Here is a 26,053-nt window from a genome sequence, read left to right as displayed (position 1 = left end):
AAGTGGGGGCCAGCCCCCCCCCACCCCCCGCCACCCAGCAGAGCCCAGTAACATCGCCCCACTTCCAGGTCAAGGCACCTGGAATCTCAACTGTTGAGCCGTAGCCCTCCGGATGCGGTTTGTGTGGAAGTGTGGAAGACACAATAACACCCCAGGACAGCCACGCAGGTGCGCAGAGACCCAGCTGGCAGGGAACTGCCTACCCCAGGAAGCATCCCCACGGCACTTTCAAACACAAACAGGAACAAGGTGCTTACAGATCACACACACCTGTAGACCTTAGCAGAGAGCTCCAGACATGTGGCTACTCAATAAACCTCTACTGAGCAGGATGGAATATTACAGGGTTTATTGTTCACAATAAAATAAGAGACAGAACACACAGCTTGATGTTTCCATCTTGGAACAGCTCTGAGGCTCTTGCCCTTGGCAAAATGACCTCATCCACCTGGAGCCTGTGGTTTGAAGAGGATGGGAATCCCAGGATGAAAGCAAAGGTAGCTGTGGCCCTGGAATCGTGTGGCTGTCCCTTCCAAGATATCTCCTTCTCACGTCACCATGAGGAGCTGGCAAAGCAGCTCAGCTGGAAAAGAGAATCAGATGCTTTTGAGTCTTGCCCCCCTTCACCGTTCTTTAGGGGTACCCGGCATTCAGTGGCAAAACCACTGTCACGTTCCCTCTCACAGCAGTGACAGCCCAATCGGCTTGGGTTATGCGGTTATGCAAAATCAATCGCTCAATACCTTAATTATCAGCTCCTCTGAAAAAAATTGAATTTATCGACGAGAATCAGCAAGCCCGATGCCCATGCTGTATCGGGGAGAAAAGCAGAAGTTAGCTAACTGTTCAGTGAACACATTTGGGCCTCTGCAATTTTCATTATGACAAATTGTTGACCCAAGATAGATTTTCTGACCTGCGTGCTATCATATCGTTCTGCTCGGGCAATTCCATTGCAGGCAAGGGTGAAGCTTGAAGCGGGAAAATGAAGCTAAACATCACCAGGCGAAGGCTTAGCATGTTTTCAGATCAATAATCAGTATTTGTGCAAGTAAGGTTGCAATATATAGAAGGAGCCTCTCTGATTTGTTTTTATTAAGGTGAAGTGGGTTTTATTGCAGCTGTTATGATCAATTGAAGGGAAAAAATAAAAATAAGAAGGAGAGAGACATCTACACAGAGGAGAGGAGGGGCTGCTCCCAAGGGAAGCTGGAAGTTCACCATGTTGGCCTAATCGCACCCGACACACTGCGATCCTGGTGATTCTTCCCCAAAAGTGTTTCCATCTGGACACCAGCAAAGAAAACAGAGCGCGAAAAAAAAAAAAAAAGAAAAGAAAAGAAAACAGAGCGCGATTGCTGGAACTTCCCTGTAGTTTCTCTTCCCCATAACGTTACTTAAAAGTGTTGTGTGTAATAACAAAATGAACATTCTTCTGGCTGAAGTTGCAATCATAATCATGTTTTTTCTACTCAAGTTCAGCATAATTACGCACAATCCTGCCTATGGGGGGGGGGGGAGGAGGTGGAATTTGTAAACAAAAGATCCAGATTCACGGAGTGAAATCGAAAAACAGATGAGTCATGTATGATGATTTGCACAAACGTGTCAATGAGGTACCAGTAAGCCACGTGACTCAGATTCTCTCTCCTTCGACATCCGTGCTCCCTCAGCTTCAACGTGCTTTCGGAGGGAGTAAGTGATCGTGACAGCAACAGCTTAGCGCAGTGAAGCCTCGTTAAGCCCATCGTCACCTATTTGGTTTTCTGAGATTGGTGGCGCTTCATTTCGACACTCTCTTCCCAGCCTGGAGCACCTTGCTCTCTAGCACTGCTGTGGGATTGTTGATGCTGCACCCCTGACTCAGAAAACGGGCCCCAGCCCATGCCCACCTGGCACCAGGGGGCCCCACTCCTTCCATCCCATCCGCCTCCAGGTGGCTCACCCCGGGCTCCTCAATCAGCACGTCCCTCCCAGGCCCCTGTCCTCACACTGCCCTTCGTCCTCATTCCTCACCCAGGATTCACTCCAGGTTGTGCCCTGCTACCCACGAGCCCATTAAAGCCAAGGCCCAACGTAGCCTCTCAGCACTTGGGTAATGCGGAAATAATAATAGTACTCTTCTCACCAAGCTTTATGAAAAGTAGATGAGATAAAGCAGGTAAAACCCTTCTACCAGGCCTTATGGAGAGGGCACATGCAATAAACGCTGTGATCACTAGCTTTTTAAATCATGACATATCTTCACTTTCCTTTCAGAAAGCAATTTCCTCCACTTTTGGCGTATGTGGGTCAGATGTAGCTGATGGGGAACCCCATGCATCCATCCCCTCCTTTTCCAGAGGTGAGCACATCACACAAGGTCAAATCAGAGCACCTGTCCCACTGGCCACAGCGATGCGAACCAGGATGGGGAGCTGCCCCACTTTCTGAGGAACTATTGGGAAATAGAAGCTTTCTTTTCACTGGGTTCTCGGAGTGGTGAGATGTAAGCGTGGGGCTGCCGATTGCTGGCACACGTGGCGCGGGCATAAAGGGAGAGCCCTTCTGGAAATGAAAGCAACATACCTGAAATCTTAGAGACACAAAGTGATGGAGATGGAAATGCAGAGTGAGATCCCAAATGACAAGGTTTCAGCACTTGGGTCCAGTTGTGCCTGAGAACAATCGCTCCCAGCGACCGGCAATGGAAAGAGTCCAGTGTAGGGAAGCTCCTCTGGCCCCAGCACCCCAAGATGTTGAGATCCCAGTGGGCAAAGCCTGTCCCGGCCACGACAGTGCCCAGCACTATTAGTGATGTAAAAGACACGCTCGATGTTTTTTGAGCTAACTTGTTTTCGAATCACCCTAAGCTCCAGCTGACCTAATGACTTCAGCCATCTGGGGCTCCTCAATCAGGCTGGTCCTCCTGCTGAGTCAGCCCCTCTCTCGAGGGACGGAGCAGTGACCTGGAGGTCATATTTTCTTCTATTCCTAGGAAGATGCCCTCCCACTCCCTCTGGGCTCACAGGCTGCCCTGGATGTTGAGCTGCCCCTGAGGAGGCCCTTGACCATCCTCCAGGTCTACACACGATCCGAAGTGATAGAAGGAAGGAGCTGCCTGGTGACCCCAACCACTAATCACCGCCCTCCCATAGACAACAAGACTGATCCCAGAGAGCCCACGTCTCTGGTTTCTTCAGGCATCGCTGTAACTCATCATCACTTCCTGTCTGTTCTCCCAAAGCTTCCATGTCATCCTCTGGTGATTGGTCTGTGCTCAGCGATCTCCCCACACCCTCACCCTCTTCTCTGAAACTGTGCTTTACTCTCTGCCTCTAACTCAGTGGTTCTCAGAGTGTGGTCTGTGGACCAGCAGCATCAGCATCATCCAGGAGCTTGTTATAAATGGAGACTCTCAGGCTCGACCCCAGAACTACAGAAACAGCCACTCTGGGGATGGGGCCCAGAAGTCTATGTTTTAAAAAGCTCCCCCCAGAGGATTCTGATGCTATGAGTGGAAGTAGAATTTCCCTTGAAGATACTGCTTTCTTCTCAACTCTCCCAAAGGTGATTTCCCACCCTCACCAATCTCCCTGCGACCTATATCCCAGGTGTAGGAGTATGGTGTGTCCTGCTTGCTCCACCTTGCTGCTCCCAAACCCATTACCTTCCCTTCTGCCAGATTCTTAAGCATGCAAATCATCAAAATTTGATGCCCACCATCCTTCTTGGTTGCTGCCACCTGTCAACATCAAGGTCTTTGCTCCTCAGTTATAGCATCTAAGACTCTCAATTCATCCTACCTTCTGAATACTTCTACCCTTCCAGCTCTCTTATTCGGGACTTCCTAATCCAACTCTCCTCTGACCCTACAGGAACAATCAGTCTACTAACTCCCACCTTCTTTCTCCTCATGATTTCCCAATCTACATCTCTAGTCCTGGCCCTTCCATGAGCTACAAACAAACAATTATGACTACGTACGGGACATCTCCATTTGGATGTCTAAAAAGCTCCAAACTTAATATGTCTTTAATCTCTTGATATTTATCTCCCAAACTTTTCCTAGTGTTTCTTAACCCAGTAAATGGCACCCTTATCCAGGGAGTTTTACAAACCAAAACCCCCAAATGCCATCTCTAATTTTTCTCTTTCCAACATGTCCTTCATTCAAACCTTCAGCAAGTACTGTAGATCCGTCAACGTAAATTCCAACCCAGCCACTCCTCACCATTTCCAGCTTTGAAAGCTTCAGTTAGACTAATGCATCCTCTCCTACTTGTTTCCCTCCTTCCCTTTTGTCTCCCAAATCGCATACTCCACCCTGCAGCCATGGTGACCTCAATGCCTGCAGTAAATTACATCACCCACTTCTGTCTTTCCATAGTAAAGCATTAGGGAAGCCTTTATCTCCTGCTGACCTCATCTCCTCCCTGTCTCTCACTTAATATATTCTAGCCACACAGGCCTCCTTCTGTTCCTCATACACATCATTCTCAATCATGTCTCAAGGTCTTTCCACATGCTCTCCTCTCTGCCTGGAGTCCTCTTCCTCCCATATATTAGTTTGACTGTCTTGTCATCACTGAGATCTTAGATCAAAAACATAAGCGCAGAGATATCTTCCCCAATACTCTCACTAAAGTGACTCCTCCTCCCCTAGGTACTCTCTATTCCAACTCCCTATTGGTGTGTTTGTAAGATCTACTGATATAAAAATGTGCTGTTACAGCAAATTCTCTGTCTCACCATCTCCACACACCAAAATGAATGAAAACTCCATGAGGTCAGGAACATGGGACATATAGTTCATGCTGTTTCTCTTTAGACCTAGGAGAGTGCTGAAGGTAAAGCAGATATTCAAGTATTTGTTGAAAATGAAATCAACAAAATTAAATGGAAAATGGCTGCAATTTAATTTTTCACTAATCGAGATGAAAGTGGTGTGCTTCCAGAGCAATGAACTGTATAAAAACAAGATTTCAAAGAGGATTTGGGCTATGTCATAGAACTAAGCTTTTAAACACGCTTTGGAAGCACCCATTTTCGTACAAACTTTGTGATCACCTAAATGCTTGCGCCAATACTTAGATTTAATCATTATAAATATTTTTTTATTTCTGTGTTAGGGCAGGACAGCTGTCCAGCAACACATTGGCTGGAATAATTTCTGACACCGCAGAGTGATGTTTATAATTGTTTTAAAAGAGCCCACAGTTCAGATGTTTCACTAATTATTCCAAATTGGAACCGTTTTATTAGACATGATCTTTGCCCTGTATGCCAATGTGACAAGATTTATTTTAAGTCAACAACACTGGGATTGTTAAAAGAACATTTCAAGGATGCACATCCCACCAAGCTGGTCAAGGATAGCATGCCAAATATTAGTTAGCAGCCACCGCAGTTTTAATCTCTGTCATTTTTTCAAACATGTGTCTATAGAGACATAAAGAAATGACTGATGAATTGCTGGAGATCATTAGCTAACAATTGACAGAGCTTGACTGCACACAGACTGAAATTGTACTGTCTCCCTAACCATTGTTTAAATTTACTCTGTACCAAGTGTGTTTAGGTAGTACTAGGACATGTTTGACAGCATTCATTTTGTTTGGAACCTGAAGAAAATGTGAAAACATTGGGCAGAAAGGCAATTGCCATCTGCAGTCAGAAAGATTAGTTCTTGTTAAAAATTATATCAGAAAAATATAGGAAAAACAAAAGAAAGAAAAATATAGGGTAAGGCTCCCGCTGTAGCTTTCTCCTCTTCTATATGATCCCCTAATTCTTAATACGAGTCACCATCATCAGGTCAGCCAGACTAAAATCTTGATCAGAACTTATCTCTCTTTCCCTCTTGTTGCCTCTAAAGCTCAGATTTCTTCTACTCCGCTGGTTCTTACCTGCATTTTTTTCCCCTAGAATTGCAGAAATCACCTAATTAAACTACCCCTCTGTCTGCTGTATCCAATTATCTCTGTTCCCAGCACTGAGGATTGGGGAGTGGAGGGTGGTGTGCTGCAGAGAGATAGGCCTGAATCCCCAAAGGCACACACAGGAATTACCCAGCTACTTAAACTGTAAGGTCAAAGGCCCAGTGAAAAAAGCCCTTGCTCATCATTGCATAATTAGATCGTGCATGTCAAGCTATCCCCACTGAAGAGAAACTTAAAGAAACGAACAGAAGCCTTTAGTGACAGGCCATCGCCACTCCCAGGGACTTTAGGTACCACCCCTCCATGCTCTCTTAGCACCTGGGCACAGCTTCAGCAGGGACTTGCCTGCTACACTGACGGAGCTTATGAAATTTAGGCTCTATCTGACTCACTTAAGCCCCAAGGCCAGACACCTACTTTACCATGCTTCTATCCTTGGTACATGTTGCGATGTCTAACGCACAATGGGAGCGAGGACAAGTATCTGCCATGTAATGGGCATGCAATAGCTTGGGTTAACCAATTGATTATTGCATGATCGATTAATTAACCGGGTTGTTCATGGGGCTGGAGAAGATGGCATTAGGGACTTAAAATCTACTTTCTCTAGTACACAGAAGATGTGGCATCAAAAGTTCAGATAGAACCGTGGCCGCTGATAAGCTCAGCACTATATTGGAGGAGAAAAACATTAATGTTTTTAAAACCTTCATTTTTCTATCTCAGGAAATATATGCTGCCTAAAGTAAGATCTTAATTCTCTGTGCTTGTTCCATGCTTCTTCAGAGCCCCGGGCTTTACATTATGTCTGGATTTTTATTCAAACCAAGTGGCTTGAGAATCCACACTTCCTTAATGAATCAGCAGAAGAAAGATACCACTTTCCTTATAATCTTACCACATCCATCCATGGCTCTTTTCTGAAACTTTTATTGAGCATATATTGTACACCAGACACTAGTCATCCCTTTAGATCCATCATGGCCCTGAATCATCATAACATTCCCATGAGGAGGGTTTTATTATCATTCAGGTTTTATGGGTAAGGAAACTGCGGTTTGGGAAGGTTAAGTAATTTGCCTAAGGTCACAAAGATTATTAAGTGCAGAGCAGGAGTGCTAAACCAGTGCAGTATAACCCCTAAGCCACCTCTTGAGCACAGAGACACTCTTCTTCAATACCAAAGGTGAAGGTAAATAAAGAAAAGAGAGGAGGACAGACCAGCAATAATCTCAAGCAGACTTTCAGTGGTGCCGGCATCATCAGACAGGCTGAAGTTAACTTTGGTGTTATCTACAGAGAACAGCACAGATCGCTACGCTGGATTGGTCACTAGGGACTCAAATGCATCATCTATGTATGCCTTGACCCTGTATGTATGTGCCACAGGGAACAATATCAGTAAGACCTGATACCTGCCCTGGAGAGGGCCTAAACGGGCAAATGAGATAAAGATATGTTTACAATTCTCAGGAAATGAGGCAACAGTCATTTGGTCCAATCTGGAGCCAGAAAGGTTCCCTGGAGAAACCAATGCACTGAAGTTCAGTATCAGAAGAAATGTAAGAAAGGTTTTCCAGGCTAAAGGAACAAGATTTACAAAAACTCAGAGGACTGAAATCATATCGTGAGTACAAAACTCTGAAAATACTTGAGTATCACTCAACGTATAAAGTGGAAATTAGGGACTGAGTAGATGAATAGGGTGACCCTAGGTCCAGATTTTCCTGAGATGGTATAATTTTATACCTGGTATTCCAGGTATAACTTAACTTTAACTAAGTTAAGTGGAAATATCACTTCGCACTCAAAAGTATCCTGGCTTGGATGATAGATTATATGGCCACCTTAGAATAATCCTACATGTGAAAGGCTTGAAAGTGAAATAAAGGCCAAATCATAAAGAGTTACTTATTTTATACCAAGAAACTTTGAAAAATAGATTAGGTTTACCACTGGTATTAGGAGATGATTTTCGGTACTACACAAACTTCTTTATTTTACTGGTTATATGTATATTTTAGTGTATATTGGGAGAAAACACAGCTGGCATGTCAAACTCATGATTTAATGGATATTATTGCCTTGGATGGACTGAAATGGCTATTGTTCTGGTGAGCCATCCTATCTGGAGCCAGTGTACTCAGGCGCAATGTTCTAGCAGGAATGTTGCAGAGCTTGAACAGCCAAAACTTCTCCCATAACTCTATGGAGGGTTGGAAAGAGCACACGGTATGGGTTAGTCATATGGATTCCGCTTCATTGAATATTATGGATAGCAATGTGTTCTTTTCAACACCACGCTGAGTGTCATTTTCAGTGGTTAAGGCTATGGCAACAATATGTAGGATGATGAAAATGGTAAAATCTAGGAAGCACCGCAGTAGGAAATAGGGAGCTTTTGAAGGGCTCTAGGCCAGAGATTTCTTTCTTTTTTTTTTTTTTTTTAAGATTTTATTTATTTACTCATGAGAGACACAGAAAGAGAAGCAGAGACATAGGCAGAAAGAGAAGCAGGCTCCCTATGGGGAGTTCAAAGCAGGACTCCATCCCAGGAACCCGAGATCATGACCCGAGCTGAAGGCAGACGCTCAACCACAGAGCCACCCAGGTGCCCCTGAAAGGAGAAAATCTAAGAAGAAAAATGCTTTCATAATTCAGATAAATGGTGGTGAAGACTTAGAGCTAAAAGGACACTGCCTGGGGTGGAGAAAAGGCCAGTTCTGAGAAATGTTTAGGTGCTAAAGTCAACAGGACCTGATTGAACAGAAGTGGGTGAGAAAGAAAGTAAATAATAGTTTATTCCCAGTCTTGAGACTCTGACTCAGGCAACTGGTTCCATCAGCCACAATGAAGACCATAAAAGAAGCCAGGTTTGAAGCAGAAGGCAGCAAAGCCATCAGTTCTCCAGCCGCAGCATGCCCACATGGAGAGGAGAGGTAGATGAGATGTTCAGAAAAGAGCATCACATAGAGATCAAGAAGAAATTGGTTCAAATTTCAGTTTTGTTACTTCCTTCTGGAAAACGTGCATAATATATTAGAAGGTTGTTGTGAGAATTAAATGAGAGGCTATGTGTGAAAGCATTTTGTAAATTGCAAAGTGTCAGTTGTTATTTTGAAGTAAATAAGCAGAAGTGATAATGAATTCTAAGAGTTTAGAGATTAGAAGGCTCAAAGGCACACTTAAGAAGGCAGACCACATGGTCTGTTCCTAGTGTTTTGCACTTAAACTACCTCCCACAGATAAGAATCTATCTTATTTTTTAAAACCCTTAGAGAAATTAGCTTTATTAGCCCATTTTAGAGTTTCAAACTCCTTACTATTTAACAATATGTAACCAAATTTTATTAAGCTTCATTCGACTCCTTTTGTTCTATATCCGTAGGTCTCTTATATTCTTGAAACTCTTTGTGAGGGCTTTCAGTGTTTTCCTCAGTAGGATAACTGATCCCTTATGTATTAAGCTATCTGTAAGCTATTGAATGTATGTGTAACCAAATTAAATCCTTTTGGGAAAAAAAAAAACCAGAGGTTGTAAATAAGGAAGGCTTACTGAGTACTAATTATTTTTTTTTTCAAGCCTAAACATCAAGGTTTGACTCTTTTAATCTGTTTAGATGTAGACCAATTACAAGCCATCCTAGCCTTAGTTTCTTAATCTATCAAAAAGAGGTGAGTGGTGCCAGCTGTCACTCTATCACAGGCCGGGGGGTGGGTCTGGGCCATTAAGAAAAGTAAGCAAGAGAGACCATGGAACTGAAAGCACCTTGTAGATTCTGGAGACCTACCCTGCTTAAGAAATATCTGTTGAGGGTTATCTTATTTGATCTTCTCTACATATCAGAGGTGGGGGAAAGCAGACATGGGATGGTCAAGTCAAGCACTCAAGGGCCTATAGCCAATTGGCGATGGTGCCAAATCCTGGATCTACTGACTCTTCTTCATGCATTCCCTCATCAATAAACTCACTTTCTTAAGCATTTAATAAATATGATGCACCAGATGCTTGGGGGAAGAAATGGTGAAGAAGAAAAAACATACATTCTGTGCTCCCCACTGCCTTCCCCACCACTCACCAGAGCTGACAGCTGAATAAGGAAGAAAAATGAAGAAGGTCCTTGAAATCTAGGTCTACTTGCCACACCATTACTGCCCCAAACAAAGGTTTGTCAGAATCTGGTCATCGGTCTGTTTCATATATTAGAAGCTTGGAGCAACCTCTCTGATGAATCATTTTAAGTATCAACAAATTGTAATGAATTTGGAGAAAAAAAAAGTGTATCCCACATATTATAATTTGAGGCAAACATAAGTCATCCAACCAATATCTTTGCCAATTAAATCCTCCCTATATTTATTATTTATAGGACCCTGAATTTGTTTGGAACAGAAAGAAAAACCCCACAAATTTCCCAATTCCCTTTGTTGCTAAGGTGGTCCTGTTCTGACCAAATATATGGAAGTAGAAATCTATTCAGTTAAGATTTGGGGAAAATTATTATTTTCCTGATGAAAAGGGACAGAATCATCTATTTTTCCCTTTCCCTACCCTCCGTCATCCCATGCTACTACCCCCATTCCCTCCAGGAACTGGATGTGATGCCCAGAGAAGAAAAGGCTATCTTGTAAGCAGAAGGGTAAAAGTTAACAGTAGGATGTCCAAGCAGCAAAGCCGGTGAGACTTGGATCCTTGATGACATCATGGAGTTACCCTACAGCACCAGAGTACCTACCTCCAGACTTTAGCATTCTATGGAAATTAAAACCCTATTCCATTAAACCGCTGAGGTCAGACTTCGGTTACATGCAGCCAAATGCAATTACCAATGTATACACAGCCCGGGTCTTATTAGCAATGAGGGATACCACCAGCTTTCTTTGCCATAAAAGAACATTGGCAAATGTCACAGAGCTGCTGGGGCTTTGGTTTTCTTTCGGTACTATGTCAGCAGTTTGAAAGCAACAAATGAGAATAATCCATGACAACAAGTGTTCTTAATTGACGTCTCTAAAATTTCTATTGCTATGGCTGCTAGATCACAATTTTGGGAAGAGCATGGAGATCCCCAGGGTGGCCTCTGATCAGAATTGTTCCCTGCGTGCCCTTCCCCTACTTGTATCATGCTCTGCTACTGTGACACACACAGTGTGTATACCTGTGTATAGGTGTGCGTGAGGTATTAGAAGCAGAGTATCTTAGAACAGATGCCTATGTAGTCTGATGATGGGGATGCAAAACAGATTCTCTTCCAGATTAGTCTATTTACATGGCGTTACAGATTCACACCATCTGGATACAAACACAAGCAAGCTTTAATGTCTTGGTCCTGCTGAGATCCAATGGAAGAGAGACTGTGGAATCCCTGCCAGCGAAGAAATTAAGGCTTCAAGTTTCTCACCATCCAGGCAGGGTATGTAGTGACCTGCCAGTGGTGTTGTTCTGATTGCCACTGATGCTCTGAGATCTGGATCGCATCCTCAGTGGGTCCCAACTGGTATGAGAGGAGCAGTCTGGGCCCGTTGAGTGTCCCGCTGCCCCCAGGCCATCCAGAGAGTTGGCCGTAGGCACCCTCCTCTGAGAGGGCCGGGTGGGGTGGCCCTGACCCTAGGAAGTAGCAGAGCATGCAGAGATCAGGCTTCCGGTTCCATGAGTGATAACAGGCAGGTACATGTTGTACGGACGCATAGCAAAAGGGGCCAGACATTCAGGAGCTGGAGACTCCAGACTAAAGTAACTAATTCTCCAATCTTTTCAAAACAGATACCTAAAAACCACTCTCCTATTGCTTTTTTTCAAAAACAGCATTGGCAACCTGCGTTCAAACTGATGTATGGAGCTCCGGTTGCAACCGCTGGTTTTATGACCTAAAACTTCTTTTGTGCTATTCCTGGCATTGGTCTTTGAGAAAAAAAGGAAGAGGATCTATCACTGTGCTTTCTTACCAAGACAGGGCCTAATAAAAATTAAACAGCATCAAATCAATTTTTGAAGATCTCCAATAAAATAAGGAATCATTGCTTCAAAATCAGGGAAAAATTATTTCCATTTATTCAACAAATATTCAAAAACTATGCTGATTCTATCAGGCCTGGTGCTTTTGATTATATCGGTTGATTATATGGTTCGTTCCTCCCTGGGGACGCAAAGGTTTTGCCCCGATCAGGTTATTGCCCCAGCCTGAACTTCTCAGCCAGCCAGCCTGCTTCCAGGCTGCGTCTCCCCTCCCATACCTCCCTTTCCTTTTCTCCTACTCTCTTTCCATCCCATTCACTTGCTGCCAAACATCTTTCCAATGCAGCCAGAATACAAACTAATTTAACTATTAGCTTAAGCAAAGCAAATAAGGATGTAAATCCTTGGCCAAAAAAGTCATACGGCGCATTCCAAAGCCCAGTTTTATATGCAATTTTAAAATGATCTACTGTTTGGTGTGATTCATGACACTGTTCTCCTTCTATTAACTCAGAGTTAATTACGTGACCTCTTCTTTTCACCACCTGAGATTCTCAAATTGAATCCAGCAATCCAAGAGGCCCTGTTTCCCTTCGCTGTGGTTGACAGCCACACTGCTGTGCTGAGATACAGAGAAGTCAGCGCGGATCATCGGCCCCACTGCCACCCCCACCCCCACCCCAATCCTACCAGCAGCTGCTTGGTGCTTATATATGACCTGTGAAGCTAAATGGAGCTCCCAAGGTACAGGCAACTTCCTGGATCGTTGAGTCCATGTATCAGCACAAAATCGCACGAAAACTTTAGGAGGGGAAAAGTCGGTAGAGCAGCTCTGAAAATAACATTGTAAGGGCTGAAATTAATCTCTAGAGGTAGAAGATTTCATAACCCCAAGCTCCTGCCAGGGAATTCTTTTAATCTATCTAAGCTTCACTGCCTCTCATTGAGATGTACCTGTTTGGTTGCCTGGAATTAATTTTCCTAGGCGTTTGTTTTCACAGATCTCTCCCTGTTATGTTTTCTTTCTTTCTCTCTTTCTTTCTATTAGTCTTCTGATCCCTAATTTCTTCAAGTCTCCTGGCTTTCTTTGCTCCAAATGACATTTGCTGGTGTTCTCAATTTACGTCCAAAAGTAAATTGAATTTCCTGGTTGCTAATGGTAAGCACACAGTGCTGCCCGAGTGTCTTTCTAACATGTAAATCTGGTCATCTTACTCTGCTACAAAATTCTTTGGCTGCCCTTATTATGCACTCAGAACAAAATTAAACGTCCTTATCAAGAACTTGATTTAGTCATTCAATCAAATAAATGTGTTTTCCTCGAGAGACCTATATGCCAGGCATGGTTCTAGTACACAGAGATACAATATTAAAGAAGATACCAGCTACCCTTATGGAATTTTCATCCTAGTGTGAGAGACTGAGACAGTAAATAATAAGTGAGTTGGGGCACCTGGGTGGCTCAGTTGGTTAAGTGTCTGGTTCTTGATCTCAGCTTCAGTCTTGATCTCAGGATTGTGTGTTCAAGCCCCACGTTGCGCTCCATGCTGGATGTGGAGTTAACTTAAAATAAAATGAGTCATATAATTTCTGATATAAACTGTGAAGAAAATAAAGAAGGATGAGGAGTAAATAAAGAGTGATTGGAGGAAGGGCTCTTTTATTAGAGTGTGTGTGTCTGCATCTATATATAATCACATTTTCTCTTCCATTTACCTGTTGATGGATACATGGAAATATCATTTCTTTTGTTATTATGAGGGTTAATTTTTTAAAAGATTTTATTCATTTATTCATGAGAGACACAGAGAGGGGCAGAGACACAGGCAGAGGGAGAAGCAGGAGTGACTAGAGAAGACCTCTCTGTAGAGGTGACATTTGACCTGTGACCTGAATGGCAAGATTAAAAAGCACCTATAATAATGTGTAATTATTTTTTTTAAATGTATCATATACACCTTTTTTTTAATAATTTTTATTTATTTATGATAGTCACACACAAAGAGAGAGAGAGAGAGAGGCAGAGACACAGGCAGAGGGAGAAGCAGGCTCCATGCACCGGGAGCCTGACGTGGGATTCGATCCCGGGTCTCCAGGATCGCGCCCTGGGCCAAAGGCAGGCGCCAAACCGCTGCGCCACCCAGGGATCCCCAATGTGTAATTATTATAAACCCTTAAAGTGTTTGTTATCTATCAAATTCAGTTTTGTGAGCTCATTTCTTCCCATATATATGTTTTACTTTATAAGAATTATTTTGAATAACAGCCTATTTTGTCTATGTACTGTTTCCTTGTAGACTAGATTTTTGTCCTTGTGTATGTCCTATAACTTAATAGAATCTTATACTCAGAGAAGAGCAAACTTTACCAGTTAGTCCTCCTGCTACTTAAAATCCGTGTCTCCTAGGGCTTGAAACCCCCAAGTATCGTAGAACATTGTACAATGCTGTTTCCTTCTAAGGTAGAAAATGAAAACGTCGAATATCAAAGACCTCTTCCAAGTCTAAAATGCTATGAGTCCATTTTCTTTTTTTTTAGTCCATTTTCAATCCTATATTTATGATCTACAGAAAACTAACACCCAAGCTGATGAAATCTTTAGTCTATGAAATAATGTTTTAATGGCATAGGAGATAATTTGAAAAATTGATTAATTTATCACATTTTAAAAAGTAACTTGTGACTTAACTTTTTCTAGATCTCTTATAAGCTCAAACACTTAATGGTTCAATGTTGGGGTTTTGGTTCCTTTTGAATTCCAATGGTTATATTTTTAGAAGACCTTTCTTTCCAGTTTTAAATTATATAAATAAAAGGAAAATTAAATAATGGTAGCTCACATTTACTGAAGCATTCTTAGGAAGACGCTCTAAGTCACTATATGTAAAAATTAACCCTCACAGAGCAGTCCGGGTGGCTCAGTGGTTTAGCGCCGCCTTAGGCCCAGGGTGTGGTCCTGGGGGCCCAGGATCGAGTCCCCCGTCAGGCTCCCTGCATGGAGCCTGCTTCTCCCTCTTCCTGTGTCTCTGCCCCTCTCTGTGTCTCTCATGAATAAATAAATAAAATCTTTAAAAAAATTAACCCTCATAATAACAAAAGAAATGATATTTCCACGTATCCATCAACAGGTAAATGGAAAAGAAAATGTGATTATATATAGATGCAGACGCACACACACACACACACACACACACACAATAGGATATTACTGAGCCATAAAAAGAATGAGATCTTGCCGTTTGTGACAACATGGATGTACCTGGGGGTATTATGCTAAGTGAAATAAGAAAACAAATGCCATATGATTTCACTAATATGAAGAATCTAAAACAAACAAAAAGTAGAGAAAGACTCATAAATACAGAGAACAAACTGATGGTTGCCAGAAGGGAGGGGTGTGAGGTGATGGAAATGCAATCATTTGAAGTGATTGGGAGAGTGGTGAAGGGGAGTGGGAGATACAGGCTTCCACTTATGGTAGGAATAAGTCACGGAGATGAGAGATACACAGAGAAGATAGTCAATGGTGTTGTAACAGCATTGTACGGTGACAGATGGCAGCCACACTTGTGAGCACAGCACAACATACCGAGTTGTGGGATCACTTTGTTGCATGCCTGAAACGAATGCAACATCGTGTGTCAGTGATACTTCAATAAAAACAAACAAGAAGATTTTGAAATGTGTATTAAGTGATTTTGCTCCCTTAGGAACAAAACAGAATGGTATTGGGACAAGTGTGTTATATAATATAATATTCTTTGATAGGTCATAATATACAGTACAGGTAAGAGGAGGGGTAGGAAAGGAATTCACATGTCCTCTGTAAGTTCATACTGGAAGGAAGGGATCAAGACCAAACTGAAATTACCAAACAAATACATAATAACAGCAATAATTAACTTCACAGAAATGAGGTAAGAGGGGAAGGAGTTCAATTCACGTTCACACTCAGATGAGCTAGATCTATGATCAATTTTAGGTTTGATGAGCACAACTTAGTAAAAGCTTGCACACTAGACTCATGCCAAATGCAGTAAAATATGACTCAGGTTCCATATTATACATGTGTGCAACAATCATTACGAAAACATTAGGCTGGTAGTTGCATGTGTAGGAGAAATAAATGCAAACTTCAACAGTGTTTTCTTTTGTACAAGCGTGAGATCCAGAGAAATAAAGACAACGATATAGAGCACATGCTGCTGATTCCATGGGCTACTTTCTTTTTTTCCCTCTAACAGAGATAGAAGCTTCTATCCACTCTCCTGGAAAGAGGAATAGCATTAGGTCCACTACAATAACTCACCAGAAGACCCAGTAGGCTTTGAGATGCAGACTATTATTGCTCAGGGAGTAGACTCTGATGGAAATTCTTGGAGAAGGGATTACTGCCATTACTCTGGCTATTACCAAGCAGTGGCCTGAGCCTATTAACAGGCAAAGCCTCAGAGGGGGCTTCTCATCGCCTACCTCTTGACTATGAGAGGGCACCTGTGAACCATTTTCTTCAGTGTTTCAGAGTTCCAGGCTCCATTCTTACCTGTGGGCTTAGCCCATGTTATTTCCTTGTGGCCATAAAGGGTACAGTTTATTTACAGCTACTTAAGTCAATTTATAAATCATCTTCACTATGTACAAGGCATTAACAGAAGAATACGAAGAGGGTGAGACACAATCTCTGCTCTCAAAAATCTGATTTCTTAAAAAAAAAAAAAAAAAAAGAAGAAGAAGAAGAAAAAGAAACAACCCAAGTAACTATAATGCAAGGCAAAGTGAAATTCATTTTAAAGACATTCTACAAGAGAAGCTGTTGTAGGAGGGCAAGTGTTGGGAATTCTTAAAATTTCGTATATCATATGGAATTAGGAGCCATCGATCAGTTGCCGGCAACAGACAGCAGCCCTGGCTAATGTGAGCAGAAAGTAGATTTAATAAGGGGATATTGGGTGGTTTACAAAATCTCTAGGAGAGCCAGACTTGGAGGCTTTGCAGATAAAAGCAATGTCCAAAATCACATACCACAGAGCTGGTCTGATGAAGGCACTGCTACCGTAAGAGCTGGACACAGATTCCACGACATGTACGACCACCCCACAGACAGTGGGTATGGCATTCTGGCCCAGAACCACACTCTGCAGTCCCTGAAGACTGGATGTTGCTGCTGCCTGTCTCATCAGAGCGGAGTCCATGCAGCCCCCGCTTCTCTGCGTCACCAGCACTCAGCGGCAATCCTCAAGTGGTTCTCTCTCATTGCCAGCATCCGGGTCATGTCCTCACCCAGAAAATTCAAGGGTCTTGGAGAATGATCATTATGTTTTCACTTTCTCTAGTAGGAATCAGCTCTTTATAATTTGATGGGCTTAGGGGGTGGGGGGCACGCACAAACCTATGAAGAGTATTCAGATGCTGGAAAGCCAAAATTCATTGCAGCACCCACCACATCAGACAAGCTATATTGGACACTCATTTTAAGCAGAGACCTGTAAGCAGCCCATTTTGACTTCCATATCCTCTTTCTTTCGTCCAATGAGATAATGCTTTTTATCATCTGATATCATCCTGTATTCCCTTTAATCTTAGAGCATTTTGCAGTCTCCTTGGTGAGATAGTCTGCCCTAGGATCCCTAAGATTTATTTAATCATGGTATTTTCCTTTGTGACCAGCACTATAAACAAGGCTATATTGAAGGGCCAAATGCCTAATCAAAGGGGAAAATAGCAATTCGTTCAAATTAGATAACAGTGTGGAAGAAAAATAGTTGTTACCATAACATGTATTTCCAAAAAGACAGTGGTGATAACTCATAGAGGTGGATGGCCCATCTGACAACCAAGATAAGTTTCAAACTGTAGAAATAGAGGGTGACACAATCAGCTATTTGTGTCCTGACAATGAGCCATATTTAATACCACAAATTTAAGGATTCAGAAGGATTTCGAGCACTGTGAAAATGCAATAAAGGGGAAATCTCACCCAAGCATTTAAAGAATAATATGGAGAAGTTTTCCCTAAGAGTTTCTGAGTCACTAATAGATACTCCCTTGATCTCCTCCAACCAGTAAGTGGAAAACTTTTGGTAACTGAAAAGAACTTCAAATCGAATGATCGCCAGCACAAACGACTATACAAAAGATGGTATTTTCTCCTAATTTCAGACCCATATCTACAAACGTCAATCAGAAGCTGAGCTTGAATACTCCCAAGTACATAACACTCAACACCCCCAGTAGAACTTATTCTCTTTCACCAATCCAGGAATTTCACCAGTTCCTAATATCCAGCACTCAGTGAGTGATGCCCAAGACAATCAACCAAGAACTCGAATGTCACCAGCGAGTCTTCCTGTGTCTAGCCTCCTACATCTAATCGATCACAATAATCATGATAATCTCTGCTGAAGTGGTCCTCTGTCCCAGGAGTCACTGTCACGGACTCATACTTGCCTCTCCAGCCGGCCCTATTGCCCTCAGAGCCATCCACCATGCAACAGTCAGAAGGGCCATCTGAACATGAATCTCTTCATGGCTCCTCCATGTATGGATATTGGGGTTCAGATGAATCTGGTTTCAAATTCTAACTTCTCCACTTAGTAGTAAGATGGTCTTGGGCAAGTCACTCAGCTTCTCCCAGCCACAGTATCTACATTTTCAAATGGAAAATAATGTTTTTTTTCAAATTGAGATTACTCTCAGGGTTAAGTGAGAAAATGTGTTAAAGGTATACAGCACAGTAGCCAGCAGAAAGCAAATCCTTCAGTGGAATTTTCCATCATCATTACTGAGAATTAAAATCTTTTTGGTGTGGATTTGTAATCAGAGCATTCTAATGCAAAGCCAGTTACCTTTTTTTTTTTTTTTTTTTTAAATAAAGAAACAGAAAGGACACTGGATAAAGGATTATTTGCATGCCATAGGGAGTGCCATGTAACAAATGACACTCTTGGAATCCCCCAAAGGGAAAGGGGATTATTTACTTCTTAGTGGGTGCCATGTGCCAATGCAAAAAAAAAAAAGAAAGAAAGAAAAAAATCCGCCAAGATGCATGAGGAGTGACAGCAGCAACAGCTGCAGCACCATTAAATGTTTTACAGGTATTCATTCATTTATGTATTCGTCAAACATTTATTAAGCACCTACCATGTGCTCTGTGCTTCTTGTTAGGAATACCAAGAATAAAATTCAGGGTTCTCTTAAAGAAGCTCACAGTTTGGTGAAAAAATCATTCTTGAATGTGTTTTATATGGTCATAGAAATATATCCCACATCCTTTGATACCTTTAAGACCTCCATCAAGAGGGAAGGAACAGAAGGGAGTGATAGGAGCAGGAGGACAAGGGAGGGAAACGAAGGTCATTTGAGACAGAGAGAGGAGCACACGGACAGACACTTCTCCCAGGTATGGGAGAGATCCTGATTGATGGATTGGAGGGGGCCTTCTGATGTGGTTGGAGCATGTGCATCTTCTTGTGGCAGGCCCTGGCTTTGTACTCGGACACCAACCTGGAGCAATAACTAGTATGGTACTGTCGACTCTACAGCCTGGGAATATCTAAGATGCCTCTTTGATCACTGCTCCCTCCATTATCCAAAGTTTAATTGGTTCAAAAAAATAATACTCCTCAGTCCTTTCTCCTTCAGCAGGGGGGCTAAAATCAGCCCTTCTTCTACATCACTCCAAACACCTGACTAAACACTCTGACAGATGCAGTGGATAGTGGCTTGTTGCAGGGATAGCAGAAGCCAGGATTGGAGAAGTGAAAGGCCATGTTTTAATTAACTCAATGATATCTTTGTGCCAAACAGGGATTCTTCAGGCTCGGTGCCTCACAAGGTGGGAATCCACAGCCTACTCTCAGTCATCTCTCTCTATCTCTGTTTCTGTCTCTCTCCTTTCTTCCCTGCCTCCCTGCCTCTTCCCACCCTCTAGTCTCCTTACCACTACTTCATATCTCTGTTCAGTCGTCCAAACTATTGTTCAAGAAAACTAAACTCTTCCCCATAAAATTTCCTCCTGTACTTTCCTGTCTCCGTTAATGCCTCATTGCGTTCTCATCAGCCCAATCACTGAGCACCCTACAGAAGGAAGGAGGGATTAGTGGTCCCCCAAATTCCCATTTCAAACTCCTTCGCAATAAGTCCTGTGGTGCCCCCTGACTTCTTCACTAACATTAAGGTCATATTACCTAAATTTGAATCCTTGTTCCGCCTCTATCCCTAAAAACTTTGGAGAGTTACTTAACCTCTCTGTTGAAGACACTGAGGTGTCTTCATTTGTAAAATGAGGAGAATCGTAGTATCTACCTAATGTTGTGTCATGATTAATTAAAATATATAAAGTATTTAGAATAATGCTAGTATATAGTAAATGATAAATATCGCCACGGTTACCTATGAAGTAAGCGCGCTTCACAAAGATAATTATTGATCTAACTCAGGAAAATTTCTACATCTTTGAAGAAAAGGACATTTAGCCAGTTGTTGATATGCTCCCTAGGTTAACTCTTCTATCCTCTCCCCACATTTCCCTGAGAAGACCTACGTCTTCTCACCTCAGCGTGGCTCACCAACTAACTGGTGAGTCTGGGTCTGAGTTCTTGAACTCAGAACTGATTCAAAGTACCTCAGGCCCAACTATGAGGGCCTGGGGGTCACACTAGGGAGTGCAGGTTTTAATCCCAAGGCAATAGGTATCCACTAAGATTCTCACAGGAGGAAATGGTGATCAAATTTTCATTTCAGAAAAATTCTGGCAATGGTTGATGTAGGTATACTGTGTTGGAGGTAGGAGTGGCTGGAGGCAGGGAAATCCTACAATACACTGTTGGAATAGTCCAGGCAAGAAATGATGAGGACCTAGACTCAGGCATGGCAGAAGAAATGGAAATAGACGTCTTTGGAAGAACACTCACCAGAACGAATTTGGTCGTGAAAGAAGGAAGGAAGTTTTTAGCTTGGGCAAGTGGGTAAGCAGCCATTAGTTGAGACAGGGAATAAGAAATCTGGAGGAGACCTGAAGGCAGGATAATAAGCCCTTTCTTGGGGCATATTAAGTCTGAGTATCTCTGGGTGGAGGTAAACAGTAAGGCTGTTGGAAATATGGATCTGCCTCTTAGTAGAAAGATCCAGAAAATAAAGATCTAGGAGACATCACCACATAAGTGAGGGTCAAGTCATCAGAACAGAAAAGATCACCTAAGAGCATGATACAGAAAAAGGACCCAGAGCAAAACCCTAATATCCAAGGTAGATGAAGACAGTCAAGAGAAGGCAAATGAGAGAAGGCATGGTCTGGAGGCAATGGGAGAAGCAGAAAGTGGTGTCACAGGAGCTGAGAGGTGGGTGACATTCAAGTTTGTGCATTTGACTCCACATCAATAGAACATCTATGTGCCAGTCCTACCTACAATAGGTGCTGCAAAGGCATCTGCAAAAAGAAAAAGGAATAGTCCCTGCCCTCATGATATTATCTTCAGAGGGAGACAGATAAGGAATAGGTAGGTGGTAATACAGGGTTATGAAGAAATCTAAAACCAGCAAGGGGATTGAAAGTGATGGGAGAGGAGATGGGTGCCATTTTAAATAACAGAGTCAGGGTGGGCTTCTTTAAGAAGTGACATTTACACAGAGATTCGAATAAAGAGTAAGAGAGCTGTGCAAGCATCTGGGAGAACCATGTTCTAGAGGCAAAGGCACCAGCACATGCAAAGGCCATGAAACAGCACTGTTGGCTTGTTTGCAGAACAGTGGGTAGGCCAGTGGAGCTGCGGTGTGGGAAGTAAGGGGGGTATAATAGGAAATGAGGCAAGAGAGTTGGCCCTGGGCCAGACCATGCAGGGTCTTGCTGAGAGGTCAAGTGTGATGACTGAGAAGATGCTAGTGGAGTCAACAATTAACAGACCATTGATGGCCATCGCGAGAGCAATTCAGTCAAGCGTTGTGGAAAGAAGCCAAACAGACTGCAGGAGTTGAGAATCAGATTGCACAGGAGAAAGGAGAGAAAGCAAGTACATCTCTCTTTCAGGATGTGAGCCAACAAAGGAGAGGAGAAAGGGCCGGAGCCTGACGGCGTGGCAGGGCTGAGACAGGATTTGTCTTCAGATGGGGGAAAACTTGACAAAAAGGAAGATGCAGGAGAGAAAGAGCGAGAATCATGGACAAAGAAAGGCCTCATGGACGAAACAATGAGTGGAAGCACCTGTGCAGCGAAGCATCGTGCTGTGCACGTGTGAAGTGGTGGCAGCGAGGCGAGCTCAGGAGTTGTGAGCTCTGGCCTCTTCCTGAGACCAAAGCGGCAAAGTCCTGCACTGGCAGGGAGGGGACTGGACACACATGAGAGCCTGGCAAAGGGGGGAAGGGCTGTCTGGAGAGGAAGTGGCCAGGAATCGGGGAAAAAACTGTGAGAAAACATTAACTAAGGCAGGGAGCCCAGGAGAGCGCTTGAGAACTCCTACATCTAGTGACAGCCAGGACAGAGCCTTGAGGGGTGGGGAAGGGAGTCAGGCCAGAAGGGACCCCGGCGGGTAAATGGAAAGGGATGGGAGAGGAATAGAAGCCATCTGGGAAGCTGATGCCTACACACTAGTGCCAACCGCTAGTGTTAACAAGAAAATCCACCCTGTACAATTTCTATGAATTTAGCAATGCATATGCACAGCTAATTAAATCCATATACAATCTGTCCAGATCCAACTATCTCCTTTGTTTCTAAAGTTCTGGTAAAGCAGATCTTTCAATTATGGTGGACTGATAAGTACTTAAAACTGTGAGTATTTCAACTCCAGTTAACAGGACATTACAGAACGATGATTAAGAGCATGGTGTGCAAAAAAAAAAAAAAAGCTCATAATGTACGGCACCAGAATGCCTGGATTTGGACCCCTCCTTTGACCTTTATCAGCTCTGTAACCTTGGCAAGTTACTCTCTAGATTTCATTTTTCTTATCTTGAAATGAAAAGAAGGATAATATCTACCCTCATAGTAACTCTAAATAGAAGTTATCTAGAACAGGATCTGGCAATATGAATACGGCATAAATCCTTGTTTGGAAATTAAAATTCTCTTTTGGTCAGTAATAATGCTAACCCTTGGACATGACTCAGCCTAATCCTATTTAAAGCCTATAAGACAAGGTTTTGTTGTTCCCATTTCACAAATGAAATAGACTCATTTTCCAAGGTCACTCAGCAGGGAAGAATGAGAGCCAGGATTTGAACCCACGCTTATCTGCTCCCACAGCAGTGCTCTTTTCACTAAATCATGCAATGCCATGGAGGTTTGCACTTGCATCTGTGTGGCAACTTCCAAGTACAGAAGACCATGGATGTGCTCGAGGCTATTCCCTTTGGGGCGGCTTAGGTGCTCTGTTTTCATATGTATCTCAGCTATGGAATCCAAATGCTATCAAACACACACACACACACACACACATACACACACACACCCACACCAAGCCTAGCACTGAATCACAGCTCAGATTTGGAGGTTAAATGTAAAGAATGTTCATTTTGGCTTGGTTGTGTTAAGCCTTTAATAACATTTGATACATTAACTTTCGGCTACCCTGAAGTATTTTCAAAATGTCAGCAGAAATGATTGATTTGTACTCACTCCTATATGGTCGCTCAAGCCCTACCATACTACGTAGATGACTGATTAAAGTGAAATGAGCCATTTCCCCCGTCTACCTTAGGAATTCCCTCCGGAAACAGCACCATCCATTTCTATTCTGGTCCCTTGCTGGCGGAGCGCCGTCAGCTGCAGTAGGGCTTCTCAAATGCCGGTCCAGACTGCTCTGTGATGATGTTGTCACAGGTCTGAAGCAACACAGAAAAAAAAACAGAATAAAAACATCTGCACACACTCAGTTTGCTGAGGTTGCTTTTTTGAAAAGGACCGTCTTGTTAGAGATGCAGGATCATAGGATGTTCAAGATCACAACATCATGCACTGCAGAGCCAGACTCACGAGTTCAACTCCCAGCCTCACTGCCTACCCTGGTACCTCAGTGTCTCCTCCTGTATAATGAAAAGCCTTACAGTTTTTTTTGTGGGAATTAATTGACTTCACACATATGCAACATTTAAGAACATGCCCGGCACACAGCACTCAAAACACAGAACCCACTGGTGTAATCATGACATCTTACGCTCTCTACCTTCTTAGTTTGGGAAATGTTCTTCACTTTGGTAAACAGGACCACTAGTACGTGGTTGTTACAGATGTTGATTTGGAGGTGGGTTTTTGGTATATTTAGTTGGTCGTTGTTTTATTTTTTATTTTTTTATTTTTTGGTCGTTGTTTTAATATTCTTATTTGACAAGATAGAAAATGTAAATGCTGTCACCGGCACGTGGTGGTTGTTGATTCTTATTCATTTTGTCCTTCGTTGTTGTTTTAATAGCCTTAGTTGACAAAAGCAAAAGTTAATAAACCTAGCTCAGTCTCCAAATTAATGTCTAAAATGGATTCATCCATGAGACCCCCCCCCCAATTTGGGCTCCGCTAGTCAACCTTAGGAATTGTCTCAAATAGCTCCACCACCAGCTCACGTGCAGCCGCAGATTGTAGCACATTCCATTTTAATTCAAGTCAGTGGGATAAAGAAATACAATAAAGACAGCTAGTGTAACTCCTGGGACACTTTTGCCAACCCATCTAATTAAAGACTGTAGCAGTTATTCGGGCAAAGCAGAAAGATTACCATCGGCTTAAGTAATGAAGCTAGTTTTATAATTTGAGCATTTGGGGATGTAAGAGGGCAGTGTGTCCATTTGCTTTACAAAATATCTCACATGGTTGAGCCAAGATTTTTCTTTTAAATGTGAAATAACATCAATTTAATCAGAATTAACTAGACCCACAAATATATGGAAAGTCTTAGACTGAGACTTACACTTCTTAAAATCTTAAACTTCTGCAAATATGTTCATAGACTGCTATAATTGCTATTCTGGGAAGTCTGTTAAGCAGCATTTCTCAAAGTAAGTGCCTCAAAACAGTATTCCCCTGAATACTCTATTAGTTTCCTGGGGTTGCCATAACACTGTACCACAAACCGAGTGGCTTAAGCAACAGATATTTATTGTCTCACAGTTCTGTAGGCTAGAGAAATCTGAGAAAGAGGTGTCCTAAGAGCTTCCTTCCCTCCGAAGTCACCATGGTAGGATGTGTTGCAGACCTCTGTCTTAGCATCTGGTGGTCCCTTGGCCAACCTTTCCATGGAGTTGACTCTGAGTGTGTATCTGACTCTGCCCAAATTTGCTTCTTTTATGAGGACACCAGTAATATTAGATTAGGGGCCCAGCCCACCCCATTATGACCTCTTCTGAAACATCTGCAATGACCTTATTTCCAAATGAGGTCACATTATGAGCTACTGAGAATCATGGCTTGCTATAGACTGAATGCTTCTCTCCTCCCAGCTTCGTAGGTTGAAACCTAATCTCCAAGGTGGTGATATTTGTAGGTGAGGGCTTTGGGAGCTGATTAGGTCAGAAGGGAAGAAGCTTCACGAATGGAATTAGTGCCATTATAAAAGAGACCTGGGGGGTGGGGGTGCTCCCTTGCCCCTTCTACCACATGAGGACATAGTGAGAAGGTGGCTGTCTATGCACCAGGAAGAGGCTCACAGCAACACTGAATATGCCAGTGACTCGGATTTCCAGCCTCTGGAACAGTGAGAAATAAATCTTGTTTAAGCCACCCAATCTATGGCATTTTTGTTAAAGCAGCTGACACTGACAAGATAGGGTTCCAACGTGTGAACTTGTAGAGGAGGGGGAATGATGCAATACAACCTGTAACAAATATTCTTCCAAAAGAGAGTTCTTTAAAAGAAAGAAAGAAAGAAAGAAGAAAGAAAGAAAGAAAGAAAGAAAGAAAGAAAGATTTTATTTATTTATTTATTTATTTATTTATTTATTTATTTATTTATTTATGAGAGACAGAGAGAGAAGCGGAGCCATAGGCAGAGGGAGAAGCAGGCTCCCTGCAGGACTCAACCCCAGGACCCTGGGATCACGACCTGAGCCAAAGGCAGACGCTCTATCACTGAGCCGCCCAGGTGCCCCCCAAAAGGGAGTTCTAAAGCCAAAGAAATTGGGAAACTTTCCCAACTCCACAACATCCACATCCATAAAGCATCCATCAAAAATACTGAGGCTCCCCTAAAAT

The 26,053-nt window shown here is 42.7% G+C and overlaps 1 long non-coding RNA gene across 3 annotated transcripts; it reads right to left on the bottom strand.

Annotated features, from left to right (window-relative positions):
* Nucleotides 1–332: 332 nt before the first annotated feature.
* Nucleotides 333–25,110, bottom strand: LOC111096445. Of its 3 annotated transcripts, none has more exons than XR_005361383.1 (5): nt 24,972–25,110; nt 23,566–23,694; nt 13,331–13,477; nt 12,596–12,709; nt 11,142–11,529 (listed from the first exon to the last, which is right to left on the bottom strand). It is a non-coding gene; the product is annotated as an uncharacterized LOC111096445 (long non-coding RNA). The 3 variants fall into 3 exon arrangements; XR_005361384.1 differs by having other exon boundaries at nt 13,331–13,440; XR_005361385.1 differs by lacking the exons at nt 11,142–11,529; nt 12,596–12,709; nt 13,331–13,477 and adding an exon at nt 333–583.
* Nucleotides 25,111–26,053: the final 943 nt, after the last annotated feature.

Source organism: Canis lupus, chromosome 6 (genome assembly GCF_011100685.1).
Source record: "Canis lupus familiaris isolate Mischka breed German Shepherd chromosome 6, alternate assembly UU_Cfam_GSD_1.0, whole genome shotgun sequence".
NCBI classification, from domain to species: domain Eukaryota; kingdom Metazoa; phylum Chordata; class Mammalia; order Carnivora; family Canidae; genus Canis; species Canis lupus.
This window is presented reverse-complemented; position numbering and strand designations above follow the sequence as displayed.